Source organism: Lissotriton helveticus, chromosome 4_1, assembly GCF_964261635.1.
Source record: "Lissotriton helveticus chromosome 4_1, aLisHel1.1, whole genome shotgun sequence".
NCBI lineage: Eukaryota > Metazoa > Chordata > Amphibia > Caudata > Salamandridae > Lissotriton > Lissotriton helveticus.
In genome coordinates, this window is record NC_136063.1 from 436,025,447 (window position 1) to 436,045,699 (window position 20,253).

Consider the following 20,253-nt stretch of genomic DNA (forward strand, 5'->3'; position numbering starts at 1 on the left):
ACAAGTAGGTTGTGCTAAACCCAATGATTTGATCACTGAATTGCCTGGTAGAATAATAGCTCTAATGAAAACGATGATGACTGCCCTCCGAGTTAATTGAGATAAGTTAGCTATGTGTAAACAGAAGAAAGATGAGAGTGTCTCTGACTTCTTTACTCGTTTCGAGGAAACGTTCATCGACCACAGTGGTCAAGATATGAGTACGGAGGGTGGACAGCGATTATTTGTGGATACATTTGTATTTAATTTACTTCCCGATTATCGCACAAATTGAAGGACTCCGAAAGTTCGTGGGCTGTTTCTTCATCTGCACAGATATTAGCCACGGCTCAGTATTACGAGACTAGGGATAAGGAAGAAAAGGATAAAGTGGAGAAAAAGACTAAAGAGTTGAAGACGAAGGTTCTTTTGCAACAAGCCTATCCCCCTCGTTCTGCTCAGCGTCAATTGCAACAGCCTCAGAGATTGTTACAGAGACCTGCACCTTTTGTTCCGCGACCTGCATTGGGTCGTAATCAATGTGCCTATTGTAAAGAGGAAGGTCATTTCAAAAATAGTTGTCCGGTTTTATTGCAGCGTAATGGTGGACTATCAGGGCCACGAGGCCGTGGTGGTTTTCAGTCAGCACCTAGGGGTAGAGGGCGAGGTGCGCCGTCTCAAGGACAGTGTTCCATACCCCCTCAGAATACTATGAATTATTTTGATCAGCAGAATTCTCAGTCTGCACAATATTATAATGACGACTATTGTGTTGAGAATGAAAATCCTGATTTTTCTACTAGCTAGGACAGCCGAAGACAAAGCAAGGGAGTGGTATCAGTTCCAGTGGATCAGGATGGGTCTTATGTTAACGTTGTTACATTGGGTGTTTCAGAGCCATTTCTTTTGGATACTGGTACGATGAGAAGTTCTATTATTCACTCCAAACTCCCTGGGGCACCTTTGTCTGGCTTAACGAATGTTTCTGTAGGATTATCTTGCGCCCCAGTTAGCAACACAGTTTCATGTCCCTTACCCATCTTTAGTGGTCCTTATGATTTGGAAGCTCCGCTCATTTTAACGACTGGTTGCGGTGAGAATTTGCTTTAGATTTAAACGTGCACCTCAAGGCTACTGTGAGAGTCCCTCCATTTATAGCCAAGCTTTGAAGTCACAGCTGGATGCTTTCTTTTTGCCTCCAGGTGCTACTCTTATTCAGTATGTGGATGATTTGTTAGTGGCTGCTGATTCAGAAGATGTCTGTAAAAATGCGATTGTTTTGCTTTTACGGCATTTGTGTGATTTACATCATAAGGTGTCACCTTCTAAGTTACAATATTGCCGCCAAGAAGTTACCTATTTAGGTAATCTCTTGTTGAAGGAGGGAAGGCGATTGACCCCAGAACGTATTCATGCAATTTCACAAATGTCTGTACCATCCACGCAAAAGGAAGTGTGTGCCTTTTTGGGCATTACCTCTTATTGCAGACAGTGGATTCTGAATTTTTCTTTATTGGCTAAACCTCTGTTGGCACTTACTCTGAAAAACACACTCCAACCTCTTCCCTGGACTGACAAATGTCAGAAGAGTTTTTCTGATTTACGTACTGCTTTGTGTTCTGCTCCTGTGTTGGGTATTCCAGATTATAGTAAGCCTTTTACACTCTACGTGCATGAACAAGAAGGTTGTGCATTATCAGTTTTACACAACAATTTGGAGACAAAGGCCATGTGCCTATTTTTGGCTACTTTGGATCCAGTAGCCAAGGCATTGCCTAGTTGTCTCAGAGCAACAGCAGCAGCGGCGATCTCTATTCGTCAATCTGCTGGATTGGTATTAGATCACACTCTTGTTGTTATGGTACCACATGCAGTAGATACTCTTTTGAACAGAACGAAAACGCAACATCTCACGAGTGCTCGCTTGTCTGGGTATGAGTTGACGCTTTTAGCAAGCCACATACACATCAAACGATGCAATGTTTTGAATCCAGCAACGTTGTTACCTACTCCAGAAGAGGAGGGTACACAAGATCAGCATGATTGTTTTCTCCGAACAGAGGAGCAAACTAAAGGCAGAATAGATTTAAAAGATACACCGCTCGTGGATCCGGATGGGATCCTATGGGTAGATGGCTCGTAATTTAAGCTTCCTAATGGTGATATGACTGCAGCCTATGCTGTTACCACTTTGCATACGGTAGTAGAAACTGCACGTATTACACACAATTCAGCACAAGCAGCTGAGTTGATTGCATTGACGAGGGCGTGTGTGTTGGCAAAAAGAAAACGAGTGACTGTTTACACTGATAGCCAATACGCCTTTGGCGTGGCTCATAGTTTCGGTCGCTTGTGGAAGGAAAGGGGATTCTTTACTTCCCATGGGACTAAAATACAGCATGGTCTGTTGGTTACTGACCTTCTTGAATCACTTGCCTTGCCTACCCAAATAGCGATTGTAAAGTGCAGTGCGCATAAAAGGATCACTGATGATGTGGGTCGTGGGAATGCATTTGCAGACGAAGTAGCGAAAGAAACAGCGAGAAACGTTAAGAGCCATATGTATGTTGCGGGCCCTGCAAACTGGGTCAGAAAAGGAGGTATGTATGAGGACACAGTGGAAAGTGTGAAAATGATACAAGCAGAAGCGACTGAGAAGGAATTAAGCAAGTGGAGAGAAAGTACGGCAATGTTGGATGAGACAGGATGTTGGACGGAATTGTCGGAACACCAACGATGGTTGTTACCAGATGCCTATGTACTAGCTGTAGTTACTATGGCACATGGTCCAGCTCATATCAGTGCGAAAGGAATATGCAAGCTTCTGGCTCCAGTATGGGAGAATGAAGGTATTCCTAAATGTGCGGAAAATGTGGTGAAGCATTGTATTGTTTGTTTAATGCAAAATCCAGGAAAGGGAACACCAACTCGGCAGGTCATTTTTCTCCCCCTACGTATCCTTTTGAGGTTTTACAAATAGATTACATTCATATGGATCCTTCCAACAACCTCAAGTATGTCCTTGTGGTGGTTTGTGCCTTTTCCAGATGGATAGAGGCTTACCCCCTAAAGGATAATACTGCCTTGTCCACTGCCAAAGTCCTCTTGAATGAATTTTTCCCAAGGTTCGGTTTGCCGCGCATTGTCTGGAGTTGACAATGGAAGTGAATTTGTGGGTCAAATTATGCAGAAGGTGTGTGGGGGTCTTGGGATTAGACAGAAATTCCATGAGGCAAACCATCCTCAGTCAGCGGGTTTGGTGGAGTGCTATAATGACACTCTCAAGCTCAAATTAGCGAAGATTCAGGCCAGCACGGGCCTTGTTTGGCCTGACGCTTTACCTTTGGCACTTCTCTCTACGAGAACAACTGTGCATTCTCTTTTAGGACTTAGTCCTTATGAGGTCGTTTTCGGACGCCCAGCCAATGTTTGGGGAGTCCCTCGACCAAAAAGATATTCTGACATCCCATATCCATTGTTGGTTGACTACTTGCATGACCAAACCACTAAATTACGTGTTATTCATCAACAGGTCCAAAACGCTTTGCCGGAGGCCTCCACAGATCCAGGTCACTCCATTCGACCTGGGGATTTGGTGTGTCTCAAGAACTTCCAGAGGAAGAAGAATCTGGAATCTCGTTGGGGGCCCCCGCAACAAGTACTTGTGACGACAAGTACAGCTGTGAAAGTCGTTGGGAAGCAAAACTGGGTCCACGGCGTGCACTGTAAGAGGGTACCCCTGCCTTTACCTTATAATCAATGGGTTCAAGAAGGCATTGGCGATAGTGAATGTGAGAAAGCACCCCGTTTGTACCTTTTCGTAGTGAACGCCTGGACTGGACAAATTCTGAGAAAGAGGATGATGATGTGCTACAAGAAGCTGTACCACCACATCTAAAACTGGACACGACTAACTCAGAGACTCTGTTCCGGGACCAAACGATACCTGGCAAGACACGGTACAACCTAAGACCTAGGTTATCAAAAGACAATTGAACTGTGTTTTCTTTTCCTTTGATTACTTTTTTGAAAAGACATTTCCTTTCCACTATCCATCAAGTTTCAGGGTCACTGTAGGAGTCTTAGGCTGTAACCTGAATAGTGACTAGGTCAACAGGACTTGCAGTGTCATAGGACGGCTAATAATCACACCTAAGTGATCTAGGAAGATTACCTTGAGCAACGCCTTTAGTTAAATGGATACTGAGATGGAAGGGAATCATTTTATGATTGTAAAAAGAAATAAGTACAAGAAGTTGTTGTTTAATCGATGTGGCGTAGCATTATGTATTATAGTGTGTTTATGTAGTTTATTAGCTTGTGTGGGATGGGTTATCCACACTATGCAGCAAACACCTGTTCCAACTTCTGTTCCTTTGCTCTCTTCTTCTACTAACTCTCCGCATAAGTTCTACACACTCCCAGGCCATGAAAAGATTAGGAGGCCAGAATATTTCAACAATTCATTCATCCAGTTGTTACACCAGCATCAACTGGTAGTTAACACTACTGACTGTTGGGTTTGTGGGCCTATGCCCCATAACGCTGAGAAATGGATGCCATATTTAGTTCTCCCGTTTTCATATGAAGGTTCTGCTTGGGCTTATTTGGCTATGTTTTCCAATGCATATCAGAACCAACTTCGATATCCTCCTGGTGATGTATATACTGGTGGATCAGACTATAGTTATAGTCCTTTGATAAAGGGAATAGTGACTATGGCTAAAACTGCCGACATTAGTAAGATTCCCGTGGACGAGAAACGAGCATATGATGGTTGGAATGTGACTCGTTACATTACTAGCCTCGTTGACAGGGCTAAAGAAAGAAGATCCTTACCAATTTGGACTGTACCTCATAAAGGTATTCTATGTTTGCAAATAAACTGTCAGAATAATAAGAACAAACAGGAAAAGAGTGTTTGTTCTCATACCTATGTCTATTCTCCCTTGATTTCTTCTCCGTTAGTACCATCTCAAGGTACATATTTTGTTTGTCACGATAGGGCCTGTACATGGCTTCCTGCCTATTTTTCAGGAACATGCTATATAGCTTTTCTTCTTCCCCCTACATACACTGCTCCTTCAGGACACCACAGGAAAAGATATGGTAGAGGGGTTATTGATCCTGGAGACACAGCTGGACAAGAGGGAGGAGACTTTATTAAAGGGTTTCTTCCCTTTTGGGGTTCAATGGTCAATAGCAGAAACATTAGACAGTTGGTTTGTGTTGTCGAGGCTACGATAAATGTAACTTCCGGAGCCTTGAGTAACTTGACGGCTGAACTGCAGGCGGATAGTCTCATGAATTTACAAAACCGAATGGTTTTAGACATAGTTCTTGCTGATAGAGAAGGAGTTTGTAAACTGATTGGGTCTAGTTGCTGCATTTACATTCCTGATAATGCCCCTACAGTATACCAAGCCATTTCTAAGTTACATGTGATTTCCGAGTCTATTCATCAGGACTCAAGAGATTGGTCTGTGATGGGATGGTTTTGAGTACTACTGTCCACATGGGGATGGAAAGTGTTAACTTTCCTTGGAATGATTTTAGCCATCATTTTCTCTTGTTGTCTCTGTTTGCAATGTGGTCCCGCCATCTGTGGTCTTTGTGCCACCTTGTGTGTTCCAAAGCCTGTGTCACAGCAAACAGAAAATATTTAGATGAAGTTGCAGCAACAGCTCAATGACCTCATGACCATTGACATTGACTCAGACTAGCCTGAGTCCTTTCTGTTTTGCCTAAGTAATGGCAAAAGGAGGGACTGAGGTTCCGTGATTTTTGACTTCGCTTCGTAGTCAGCCGCCATTTTGTGACAGCCGCCATTTTGTGTTGCCCTCACTCAGGCGACACGGCAAACATATTGTTTTTGCCTTTTCAGCTGCTCGCCTCTCCTGTTAAAAAGTAACCCTTTGTCCTTGTTTATAAAACTGGTGTCAGGGACTGGCCGAGTTAATTAATACATGTCTAGACTGATTGATCCTTGTCTTAGTTTTCTGTTTGGGTCCCACCATTCTTTCTTTATTTTATCTTGTTTAACTGACCTTCACTATTCTCTCCGTGTATTCTCCTGTTACACAACTGTCCTTTGAGGCTCGCAAATACGTCCTGCCACCTGCAAATTGAATTACATGCACTAGCATTGATTAACTTGAGGGGAGGGGAGAACACGGGGTCTGAAAGAAGGGCGTATACAAGATACTCGATAGCTTGTTTTTGAACTTTTCTCATTTGTCAGTTTTGTATGTTTTGGGAGTGGGTATTGTAAATATGTATGGTATAAAAGACTGTTCGCCACGGAATGAAGTGGCAGTCTCCTAAGAATCTACTTTCTGTAACTTCTTGGACAACTGTGCTTAGCTGCAGCTAATAAACCTGATTTTCTACGCCTAACGGAGTGTCTCGTGTCTCTGTCTGATGAGGCAGGTGAACCCGGAGATCTCAGGCGTGCCCTGCGCCGCTAGGCCCATAAGGCCCGGTTCTCCAATATAGCAATCTGCATTTAAGAATCAGTGGACATATACCTGTATTAACAAAAGAGAAAGAAGCTTTATTTCGCATTGTCCTGTGCCACCGCTGAACAACCTTTATTGTGCACAAACTGGGCCTGGGGATCCGCAAACTGAAAAGAAATTTGAAGAAAAAAAATAATCTTATAAAAATACAAGGGTCAAGTCTTCTATTTATGGACGAGTAGTGGTCGGGCTTGGCCAAAGGGCAGGCATGTGGCTAACTGTAAAATTGGAGCCGGACACGAGTGATGGAAAAGTGAGCTTTATTTCAAAGAAAGTAGATAAATAAACAGTATCCCAACAGGTAATAGTATATGACAAATAAGCATGTATGCAGCAAGCATTACAGTAACAGAAATAAGGAGGCCACTATTCAATTGATTTAAGATTGTTAATCATTTTATATATTAGAAACGATTTTTCATGGTTGGGCATATACAGTTAAAGCAGCACTGTATAGAACAAATTGTGTGTCAACCATAATGCACTTGGTGCTCAAGAACGTGTACGTGAAGAACGTGGCGACGCAAGGGATAGGGTGAACAGTGTGGACCGCGCACAGTGAACAGTAGTGCAAATAATATACAGTGTGTGGCTCAAGTATGGTGACAGAGTGACATCACTGGATTAGGTAATTTGCAATTTATATTGAGCCACAATGGAAGGTGCGCCTACTATTGCACTGCAGAGTCGGCGGGGTTTCGATCCTCTTTGATTGGGATCGTCATCAGGACATGGTTGTCTTGCTTGTGAAGTGCTGGATTGCAAGAGGATACAAGGAAGTTATTCGTCTTCAGCAAACGGCAATGTGTCTGAACTGGAGCAGGGTTTCCGATGTGTGAAAGGCCATCTTAGTCTCGGCCAAGAGAGGGGCACAGGTCGTGTGTCAATCAGGGAGCCTGAGGTGGAGTCAATCCGGGTGCTTGTCGATGTCAGCGGCAACCTCCTGTTACCTCTTACCTTATTTCAAAGAAAGACACTGGTACAGCAGGAAAGGAAAACCGTCCATCCATCGTCCAGTTCCAACGTCCACTGCCAGCAATCTAGAATCTTACAGCTGACGTGGGCAAGGAGCTGGGCGCGGAGCATGGAACCCATAAATGTAATAATAAAATAATAAAAAGAAGGTGAACGCAACACATCTTCCCCCTTAAAATATTAAACAAAAGGAAAAAAGAAAGAAATATTTGCATTTACCATCAGCAAAAAGAGAGGCAGGTATTTACATGCATTATCACAACAGGAATAGAACATCCAATAGACATTAAAATGGAATTTGTTATTTACATCATAACAAACAAAATCCAACATCCATTTGGGTTTGGTTCGAACGCGCTTGCCACGGCCCACAGAATGGCTGCCTTCACTACCAATACCATAGTCAGAAACAACCTCCATGCCACCCCCACCAGAGCATCACCACTGTCAACACTCTCATTACCCTCTGTACCAACTGTGGAATCTTTATTTTTATCATTGACTGCGTCAATCACCCCAGCTTCTTCAACGCTTATATCCCACTTAGAATGAGTGTTCAGAGACACCAGAGACCTTGCCATAGAATTCGTACCATGTTGAAAAACAGCAAACATCTCAAGTTCCAGACTTTACCATCACTTAGATGCACATAATTTCTTAAAACCTTAGTAACACTCTTGGGTTCAGAGAATTGACTTTCACCCTTCCTCACCTTCCAAGGTTTTTTAATTTTGACCCAACTAACCCGCATTGATGGTAACACCTTTTGAACCATGTTTTAGATAAAACATCTCTTTATACTTCTTGTGTTTCTTCACAATTCCAGATCTCACTACATCCACAGGCACGGTACTGATTACTGCTTCCAACATCCATTCAGGGTTAGACTTGGTTCTGGCACCTCGTCCTCTCATAACCTCAAAAGGGGATAGCTCCAAGGCATCATGAGGTGTAGTTCTATACATCCACAAGGTCTTGAAAACTTGAACCTCCCAATCACAGCCATTCTGGATGGCCATTTGAATGGCATTCGTTAGTACCCTGTTAAATCTCTTGATCATGCCATTACCTCTTGGAATATATAGGGAAGTTGCCCTGTGTTTAATTCCCGCTCTCTGTCAAAATACCCCTTACAGACGTCAGACAAAAATTGAACACCATTGTCAGACCCAATTTGAAAAGACAGTCCTCCCTCATTACATTTTCTGTCAAGACATTTTAAAACTTCTTCAGAAGTAATCTTATTCACAATTTGGTTGACAGGCCATCTGGAAAAACATCAATGAGAGCAATGATATACTTTGCCTCTACACCAGTAGGTCCCATGATATCTACAGCTATAGTGTGCTATGGGTTAGTGGGTACTATGGATTCACACATGTTGGGTCTCAGTGTAAGGAGAGACATATCAGAATTGGCACACCAAGCACAATCCCACATAATCCTTTCAATGAACACATCTATTCTAGGTCACCAATACCATTGTTTGACTCTGTTTAGTATTGACAATACTGCAATGCTCCTCATGACACAGTTTGACAATATCAGACCTCAAGGAGGAACAATTCTATCACCTCTATGAATGGACACTTTGACAGCGGAAAGTTTGTGTCTAATTTCCTAAAAGGGTTTCAAAACTCCTGGTACACCGGTCTTCCTTGGCCAACCACGTTCAACAAACCCTGACCAGCTTTGTAAATCCTTGTCCAAACTGTAAAGTTTCAACCATTCTTTCTCCTTTACAATATGCAACCCTTGGTCATGAATTAAAGCAATTTGCTCACAATTCAGATCATAACCATCACACTTTTGCAGATCGACAGGTAACCTGGACAATATGTCAGCAATAACATTATTCTTTCTAGGAACATAAACAACCTTGTAAATAAAATCCTGCAAACACATAGACAATCGCTATTCTGGCGGAGGCTTTGAAAAACCCTTCTGTGGTCAACAATTTGACTAAGGTTTTGTGGTCACTGCACACTGCACACTTCACACGGTTTCCCCCACACAAAAGAGCAGAAATGCTCCATGACCCATATGCATGCAAGGGTTTCCTTTTCAATAATTGAGAATTTCTCCTCGGTTGGAGATAAGGCACGAGAGGCGTATGCTATAATGTTTTCTTTGCCATCAGCACCTATCCATACTAATATTATAAAGAGAGAGAGCCCAAACCTTTGAGGCGGGTAATCTCAGGAACCACAGCACCAATCACAACATCCAATACAGCATTGGAAAGGACAGTTGCAGCAGAATGACATAGGCTATATAGATGCCCACCATATGCATTAGAAACATAAAATAACCTTACCAGCAAAGTAGTCCTTTGTGGGCGGGTGCGGGGCACGGAAATCCGACAAAAAGAAGCGTTCCTTGTGGACGTGGGGAAACAAAATGTGTGTGTCGTGCTGGAGGCGTAGCCAATGCAGCATTCCAACAAAGAAAAGCGTTCCTTGTGGGCGTGGGGAAACACAACGTGTGCCAGCAATTGCGCGGCATTCGTAAATCCTGGCGCGGACAAGTCCTGCAAAAAGTAGAGGTATGCGTTCAGCTGGGAGCGCGGACACACACGCTACAGGGTCACACACAAAAACTGGCCGTATGCGTTCAGCTTGGGGCGCGGACACACACGTTACAGGGTCACACACTTTGCATTTTCATTTGTGCTGGGGGCGTGCCAGACGTACTGTGCGCGTGTGCGTTGTGCTGGGGGCGTGTCAGACGTACTGGGGCGAAAGCCTTTACAATAACACTGGGCGGTGCGGTAAGAAATTTCCGGTGCGTTCGCCGTTCACGTCATGTGGGTTGTCTAAATGGCAAAATAGCGGATGGCAAAATACCGGACACACACGTTGCAGGGTCACACACTTCGCATTTTCATTGGGGCTGGGGGCGTTTTAGACGTACTGGGGTCGAATGCCAGTACCATAACTAACGGACTACACAGTGCACACACTGCACGGCAATTGTTACAGAAGGCATCTCACTCATCTTATCTGTTCTGATACTTACCGAATGCTGCATGCTACCTTTTGTAAAAATTGCTGAATGCTGCATACGTAACGACTTACATTTCTGGACACAGTGTAACTAACAGGCTTTCATCTCTAGGTCCGGCAATATCCATAACCTATTTATTCTCCGTCCAGATTCAAATGAAACTAAAAATGTTGTATACCGGGAGATTTTAAAATAATTTTGAATTGCCTATTACACACATTGCACTGATTCTATTTCATACCCGGACAGCGTCGGGACGGGATGCTAGGTTGAGATAAAACGCCACCAAGCCCCTTGTTACTGACGTCAACAGTAGCCACATATCGGAAAGATACTATTAGTTATGGATTCCTCACCTTAGAATTACCCCCAGGCGTCAGACTGGATCTGGAGAATTTTTCTTCAGCAGAACCCCTGCGCGTCGGTAGGTGGCATCTGTCGACTCCGCGTTCGTTGTTGGCGCCGTGATCGCCGGAATGACGTTGCGGTATCTACTTAGACGCCCCTGCACGCTGATGTCAGTTCTTTCTTTTTCCATGCCAACCAACGCAGATCCGGAGAGAGGGGTACATCGAGTCACTTTTTGACTCTCTTTTTTCGACATTTAGTCAATTTTTTTGGAGCTGTCCGACTCCTGGTGATCTGGGATGTCATCTCGGTGGACCGGCTTCAAGCCTTGTGGCTCCTGCGACAAGCTGATGTTGGAGACGGACCCCCATCTTGTGTGCCTCTGGAGCGTGACCATGACCCAAAGTCGTGCTCTGACTGCGGGGCCATGGCCCGAAGTCTTTGCGGGAGCGGTCCTTAAAGCTTCTGGAGGCCCGGCAGTTGGCTCTGTGCCGCTTGAGGTCCTGGTCGAGAGGGAGGACGCTGGACCAGTCGTGGAGCCATCACCACCACTCCTCGTTGAAGACTTTGTCTTTGGGTAAGTTGAAGCACTAAAAGAAGCCTCAACGTGGACACAGAGCCGAACCGGTGTCAACCGACTTCAGTACCAGTGCCAACTGGTACTTTTATACCCCTGTTCTCCCCTGGTGTTCCCTATCGCCCTGAGTGTCTACGACAGCAGGGTGAGTAGGACTGGGAGGGGTCTGCGGACCCTCCGGCAGACCAGTTAGAAGAACTGGACTGGAGAGAGGAGTTGAGTGAAGCCAGTGGTCTGGACAAGGGTGCATCATATGTAGGGGTGTTGCCTAGGGCGGCTGAGGCCTTAAACCTTGAGCTTCCTACAGTGGCGGTCAGGACTAACCTCCAGAACGATGTGCTTCAACCAGTGGTGGCCTCTTCGAAGCCCCTGCTGCAGTTCAATGAGGCCCTCACAGACATCTTTTAGGAACTCGGCCCAAGCCCAACACAGGGGCCCCTGTGGATAGGTTGATTGCCGGACCCCACCGCCCGGCCCCATGTGACCTCATTTTCCTCTCCCAACACCCTACCCCTGAGAGCATGGTGGTCCAAGCCTCGACTTCCAAGGGTGCATTCCCTACCACTCCACCTGATAGGGAATCCAAGAAGCTGGCCCATCTTGGGAAGAAAATGTTTTCTTCCTCCAGCTTAGGTCTGAGGTTGGTTAACACTGCATGTCTCTTGGGCCATTACTCCCATTCTGTGTGGGACACGGTTGCGGGTGCTGCTACAATGCCCGGAAGAGGTCTGGGCTGTGCTCTCTCGTGCAGTTGGTGAAGGGAGAGACACAGCCAAGTTCGGCATACGATATGGACTGGACACCACTGACTCGCTGGGCAGAACGATTTCAACATCAGTAGCCCTGAGACGCTACGCCTGGCCGAGGTCCACTGGCTTTTCGGGGGATGTCCAAGCTACAATTTTGGACATGCCCTTTTGGCCGTCGCTTGTTTGGTGATAAAGCAGACAACGCGATTCCAGGGCTGCGGCCAGGTCCTTGGGCCTTGCTTCTACCTCTTGCCTAATGCAGTCTACTTTTTACCCCTTTTGTGACTACAGAAGGGGTTCTCCACCATGTTCCGTCCAGAGCCACATGCCTGCACAAGCTGTCTGACCTCTGCATGGCCGGGGACCCACCGTCATGGGTCTGGGGGCCAGCTATATGCCAGTCTACCAGCACCCCCTCTGCAGCAGCCTCCAAGCCCTCCTAGTCCGACCTTTCAGGCCCACCATTCGTCAGTGGGCGGCAGGATCTGCCATCACCTCCCCAACTGTTATTAATGTTATGTTATGTTATTAAATATTTTATAACGCGCTCTGTTACTCGCGAGTATCCTGGCGCGGAGCGTGGAATGATGTGCGGTGAGCAGAGAGGGGGACATATGGGTAAATTAATCGGTAATATTAAACAGATGAGTTTTTAGACCTTTCTATAAGCATGAGATTGTCTGGGCTGCCCGCAGGTGGAGAGGGAGTGCATTCCAGGCTCTGGCAACCATCACCGAGATAGAATGACCTCCCAGCCTGGTGAACTTAAATCTGGGCACAGCCATCCTGCACTGATTAGCTGATCGAAGGCAGCGATTGGGGACATAAAGAGAAAAGCGTTTTCTCAAGTATAGTGGCCCAAACTGATGGGTCGCTCGAAAGGAAAGGACCAATGCTTTAAAGGTAATACGCTGTGCCACCGGCTCAACATGTCATGTCGGACAGGTTGGTTTTGCAGAATGTCCGAAGGGGCTAGTCCCTCCCCTTCGAGACTACTGCTCCATCCATGCCACCTCAATTCCATCGCATGTCAGAGGATCTCTGCCAGGAAGTAAGAACTCTCTTGGCCAAGGGAGCCATTGAGCGCGTTCCTGCCCCAGAAGTAGGTTGTGGTTGTTATTCCCACTATTTTCTAGTGCCCAAGAAGGACAGGGGCCTGCGTCCTATCTTGGATCTCAGGAACGTCAACCGCTTCCTCCGGAAGGAGAAGTTTAAAATGTTGACATTGGCTCAGGTCCTGTCAGCCCTCGACCCTGGAGATGGATGGTAGTGTTGGACTTGCAGGACGCTTATTTTCACATCCCCGTCCTGCCGGCCCACAGGCGTTACCTATGGTTCACGGTAGGCCATCAGCACTTTCAGTTTACCATGCTCACCTTTGGCCTTACCAGCACCCCTCGGTGTTCACAAAAGTGATGGCAGTAGTCACAGCTCATCTGAGCAGATCAGGGGTTCCAGTCATCCTCTATCTCCTCGACTGGCTGTTGAAGGCGGCCTCGCCCCAGGCTGTCTTCTCCCACCTCCAGACTACAGCCGACCTCCTGCATTCGCTGGGGTGCACTATTAATGTGTCGAAGTCACACCTGATTCCCTCTCAAGCTCCTTTTCATTGGAGCGGTTCTAGACACAGTTTCGGGATATTCGGGCTTTGATTCCTATCTTTCAGCCTCTATCCTAGGTTTCGGTCATAATGACCCTGAGGCTACTGGGCTTCATGACCTATTGCATCCTGCTGGTGGACTCTGCCAGGTGGCATATGCTGGCTCTGTAGTGGGACCTGAAGTTCCAATGGGCACAGCATCAGGGAAATCTTTCAGATTGCGTCCAGATCTTGGAGGACACTGCACACCAATTGCAGTGGTGGCTAACGAACCAGGATTGGGTCTATGGCAGATCCCTCTCCATTCCTCAACCAGAGTTCACAGTGGTGACAGATGCATCAGTTCTAGGGAGGGGCGGACACTTGGGGAGGCAGAGATCAGAGGCCTCTTGTCTCGGCTGAGTCCGGTATCCATATCAATGTTCTGGAGATCCAGGCGATTCGTCTCGCACTAATGGCATTCCTTCCTTCTGTCGAAGGAAGAATAGTGCACGTGTTCACGGACAACACTACCGCCATGTGATACTGTAACAAACAGGGCGGGTGGGGTTTTGGGTCTTATGTCAAAAGGCTCTTTGTCTTTGGACATTGCTGGAGCATCAGGGCATGTCCGGTGGTTCAACACCTGGCAGGTTCGCTGAATGCTAGGGTGGACAAACTCAGCCGCCAGTGCATGGTGGATCACGAATAGCGTCTTCACTCGGAGGTGGTGCAAGGTCTCTTTCAGCAGTGGGGAGAGTCTTGGTTAGATATATCCCCCACCGAAGAGAACATGCAATGTCAGCAGGTCTGCACATTGGAATTTCCAAGGCTGCACTCGCTAGGCGACGCATTTCGGCACGAGTGGAGTTGCAGTTTTCTATATGCATTTCCGCTTCTACCACTTCTACCTAGAGTGCTGAAGAAGATCAAGCATGACCGGGCCCAAGTAATTCTTGTGGATCCAGACTGGACACGAAGAGTCTGGTATCCCGAGCTCTTGCACATGGCCATCAATCCTCCTATCAGACTGCTCCTTCAGGAGGATCTTCTGTCGCAGCAGCAGGGGATGGTCCACCACCCGAAACTGTCCAGCCTCCTCCTCCTTGCGTGAAGATTGAGCGGCAACAGTTGACAGCTTTCAACCTTCCTCCCGAAGTCTGTAACGTTATCTTGGCAGCCAGGCGTCCCTCCACCAAAACTGTATACGCCTGTAGATGGAACAAATTTGTGGGATGGTGCGCAGCAAAGGCTGTGGATCCCCTTTCTGCCCCCCTTTCAGAGGTTCTCCTCTTCATTCCTTCCTTGGCCCAGCGGTGTTCTGCTCTGCGCACTTTCAGGGACTAGCTTTCGACCATTTCGACCTTTATTTGCCTTCCAGATCAGCCATCTCTTTTCCCCTATTGTAAATCACTTAAAGGGCATTATTCACTTGTTTCCTCCTATTCCTTTAGTATTGCCCCAGTGGGACTTGAACCTGGTTCTGACCTACCTTTTGTGCGCTCCTTTTGAACCGCTACATAACTGTCCTCTCAGAATTTTGACACTCAAAACTGCCTTTTTCTGGTTGCCATCACCTCTGCTCGCAGGGTGAGTGAGCTTCAGACCCTTTCTTCCAAACCTCCTTTCCTGGCTGTTCATCCAGACAAGGTTGTATTTCACACTAGGCCTTCTTTTCTTCCCAAAGTGGTTACTTCTTTCCACATAGGACAGACCATCACTTTGCCCACCTTCTTTCCGCCTGCATACTTCTAAAGAGGAGAGGCTCCAACGTCTGGAACCAAAACCTATGCTTTCATTCTATCTGGATCGCACAAAACTATTCCAGGTGGATGACCAGCTCTTTATTGGCTATGTGGATGCCAAAAAAGGCCGGGCCCATGCAAAAATGGACCATCTCTCGAAGGGTCGTTCTTTGCATCAAAATCTGCTATTCCTTAGCGAAGAAGGAACCTCCAGTGGGGCTGCGCGCCCATTCCCCTGGGGCGACGGCAGCCTCTATTGCTTTGGAACTTGGTGTCCCTCTTCATGACATCTGCCAAGCAGCCACATGGGTTTCATTGCACACGTTCACCAAACATTTTTGCCTGGACAGCCAAGCCCGGAGAGAAGGCTTCTTTGGCCGTTCAGTTTTCTAGGACTTTCTTGTGTGATCCTAGTTCGCAGACCCATCTCCGGGGTTGGTATTACTGGGCTATTTATTCTGTGGTGAGAAATCCATAACTAATAGTCTGTTTCAGATGAACAAGTTACTTACCGTTGGTAATGACATATCACGGAATGACGAACGCGGAGGCGACCAACGCCACCTACTGACATGCAGGGATACTGCTAAAGAAAAATTCTCTGGATCCAGTCTGACCCCTGGGGGTAAATCATTTATTTATTTTTTTTAAACATAATTTTTATTGTTTTGGTGCCAACTTACATTGCAGTATTATTAAGTGTCATAACAAATTTGTATATCGGCATTCCCCAATGCACTTAGTAAGACACAGAATCATTTAAATAGCAGAGTCTATTGCTTTGTCCACAGTTGCCTCGACCCACCGGTCCTGGCGCAGTTTGTGAATGGGTGCTGTGCTAGTATTCGTACTCAACTGCCTCCCAACCCCCCTCCCCTGTCTCAACTCAGTCACCCCAACCACCACCCCCCACCCCCCCAACCCCAGGCGTGCCTTAGCTAACCATTCGCTGCTGCCCAGATGGGCCAAAACCATGAGCGTTCTATGCAACGGGATCGATGAAGGCACTGTGGTATTAAGCGTCTCACATGTGGGGCGGGTGCAGCACTTCACCAATAACTCATAGTGGAACCCTACCGACTATTGTGGTGTGTTATGCCGTGTGTATCTCGGGGCTAGTTGCTCGGGCCTCATCATCTGCATCTTCCGGGCTATAAGTTCCACAACTAGTCCCTCCCAAGCTCTCGCCCTCTCCAACGCCTTCTCACTGCCCGTTCTACATGCAATTTGTAACCGGACTGTGCCCTCACACTCAGCCCACTTCCGGAATTCCGCCTTCCACTTATCTATACTAGGGCCCTTTTTAGCTTTCCAAAAGGAGGTTATAGTTCTTTTGGCCAATAGGAATCCCAAATCTATGAATTTGCTAGTGATTTTGTTCTTTGAGGTGTGGGGAAACCAATGTAGGATACAGTGTGCCATGGAGGGTTGTAGGTCTCTCTCAGTTACATCCGTCAACAGAGCCGTCACCTCCCTCCAAAAGAGGTCAAGAGATGAGCAGTCCCACAACATGTGTTTGAAATCCGCTTCAGCCACAGCGCACCTCGGACAGGGCGCTGACTGGGTCAGGACATATTTATGCAAGCGGGCTGGTGTTAAGTATGCTCTATGTAGGATGTGAAAGTACACTAACTGATATCACGCATTTATTGTGCTTTTTCAGGCCCTCTCTACTATCCCACTCCATGCTGCATCTGGGATGTCTTTCCCTATGTCCATTTCCCACTTAAGTTTTAGGGCAGTCATTGGGGACAGGGACTCTAGTGTTATGCACCTTTATAGACATGTCACCGCCTTTATGGTGCCCGCCGCCACCACAACATATTGGCACCCCATGGAGGTGGGCGCTTCTGTAAGGCCCATTTTCCAGTGTTTTGTATTAGCTGCTGTGAGTGCAGTATATTGCAGAAAGTCACCACCTGTTAGGTCATACCGGGCTCGTAGGTCTTCAAAGGGTAGAACGGCTCCTTCCTCGTAAAGTTCCCCCATTGTCAGTAATCCCTGCTGTTCCCAGTTCTCCAGTTTCTGCCAGGTGCCCCCATGTGGCAAAGCCCTGCACATCTTCAGCGGCATGTCAGGGGCATAAGTGGTCCCTATATTTAGTCTCCGCAGGTATCTGTTCCAGCATTCCCGGGATGTGGCAAATTCCAGGGTAAGGTGTATGGTCCCGAGCAGGAGCCGTAACACTATGCGGGAAAGGACCATCAGGGGCCCGATAGCTCACCGGGCCCACCTTCTTCCCTAGTGGCCCTCGCCACCCATTGCGTGAGCAGTAGGAGCTGGGCTGCTAAATAATACATTTCATAATCCGGGACCGCTAGCCCTCCCTCCGCCCGATGCCTCATGAGTGTGTTTAGGGCCACTCTGCGTCTGCCCCTACCCCACAGAAATGATATGACCATCGCTCTGAGCCTTTTAAAATAGGCTGTCGGAACCCAGATCGGTAGGGCCCTGGAGAAGTACAGTAAACGCAGAAGAGTCACCATTTTAAGAAGCACCACAAGTCCCGCCACTGATAACGGCAAGGTACCCCAGAATTCAAAGTTAGCCCTGGCCCCCTTGATCGCCTTCCTAATGTTCCCCTCAAGAATATCTTCCTTCTCGTGATAAATAAGCGTGCCTAAGTAGGGCAAACTTCTCTCCTCCCATGTCACCCCTTCAGTGGTCTGGGGGCCTAGTCTGCCCTTGCGCACCAGGAAGGGACACGATTTCGCCCAATTGACTTTTAAGCCGGCCACTCTACTCAGAGCCCGCAGCAGGTACTTCGCCCCCAGCAATGCTTTACCTGTGTCTGCCAGGAACATCAAGAGGTCATCCGCATATAGTGCGATATGGTGGATCTGGCCATAGACGTCGAGGCCCCGGTACGCCCACCCCTACCGAGTGTGCGCCGCCAGGGTGTCCACTGCCATAGATAATAATGGGGAGAGGGGACACCCCTGTTGCGTGCCCCCCCCACCATTCAGGCCTCCGAGATCACCCCTCCTGTTTTGATCCTGGCGATCGAGTCTGTCTACAATAGGGCCGTTCATCTTACAAAATCGGGGCCAAGGCCCATTTGTCGCATCACATGGAAGAGGTACTCCCCCTCTAAGCTGTCGAAGGCTTTTTCTATGTCTACAGCAAATATCGCGGTGGAGTCTACATTGTAGGAATCCGCCTCCAAAACATGTATGAGCCTTCGTATATTAAGCGCTGTGTTGGGGGTTGGGAAGAACCCCGATTGGTCAGCATGGATGAGGGTAGGCATGTGGGATAGCAGACGAGAGGCCAGTATCCTGCTCAGTATTTTGTAATCAAGGTTGAGCATGGATAACGGTCTATATGCTGTTTGTCCGGCTTTAGTAAGGGAATAATGATTGCCTCCCTAGTGGAATCCGGCAATCTGCCTATCCTTCTAGCCTCATTGTATAGGCGTGTGAGATGGGGTCAAGCAGATCAATGTAAGTAAGCTAAAATTCCATTGGGAAGCCATCCGAGCCCGGAGTTTTATTACGGGCCATGCTTTTGATGGCCACTCGCACCTCCTGCACGTCAATATTCCGTCCCAACAATTTCGCCTCCTCTTCATCCAACGTTGGCAGGGTAACACCCTCCGTGAACTCCTGTAGTTCTGCTTCAGAAGGGACTACTCGGCTGCGATAAAGCTCTGCGTAGTAATAAAAGAACAGATCATTTATCCCCTGCTGATCAAAGCGGGCAACCCCCATCTGATCCCGCAGCTCCAGTATGACTGAACCGCGACAAGCCGGATTGGCCAACCAAGCTAGGAGGGGCCCCGACTTATCCCGCTCCAAATGTTCCCGCGTGATATATTTTTTATAATCTACATTAGCTGCCACTGCTTCCCTGGATACTAACAGTTCCTCTTGCTTGATCGGATTTTCAGGGCGTTCCCTTTCCAGGATGCGCAATCGCTCGTCATCCCTTTGGATGTCGTGCAAGACGGCCTTTCTGGTCCCAGCTACAGCAGAAATGCATCTTCCCCTAATAACCGTCTTATAAGCGTCCCATTCCACGGTCACTGCCCCAGCTATTCCCTCATTAAACTGGAAGTATTCTGTAATAGCCGTTGCAATGGTGGTGCAGAAAACCTGAACATCAAGGGCTTCTGGCCTCAATCTCCAGGTGGGGATTTTGGGGCACGCTCGTAACCATCCCAACTGGGCTAACACCGGATTATGGTTAGATATTGTCCTAGTGAGATATTCACTACTGTGGATTCCCCGTGAACGTCCCTGGAGCACAAGAAGGCGTCGAGGTGGATGTGCAATTCATGTAAGGCAGAGAAAAAGGAGTAATCTCTGGTCAATGGGTGTTGGGCCCGCCAGGTGTCAACTAATCCCCATTTCTGCTGCCAGTTACTACGCACTTCTGCCAGCTTATGTGCCGGCGCATTTGGGAGGGGGGAGTGGGAGCGATCCAAGGTAACATCCGTGACACAATTAAAATCGCCCCCTAGTAATAGTGGTCCAGTGAGGGCGGTCGCTAGCTTACGAGATAGCAGAGAGAAGAAGGCAGGCTGGTCAGCGTTAGGTGCATATACACATCCCAGAGTAAGGTCCCTACCATCTAACTTCCCCTGTACCACCACATACCTGCCCTCTGGGTCAATCAACTGTGTTGTGCATTGGAATGGAACTCCGGCCCTTACCCAAATCAGAACCCCCCTTGCATATGCAGAATATGTAGTGTAATAAACCTGACCCCTCCAACGGCGCTGCAGTGCTTGCCCATCTTTCGCCAGGAGGTGGGTTTCCTGAAGGAATGCAATTTG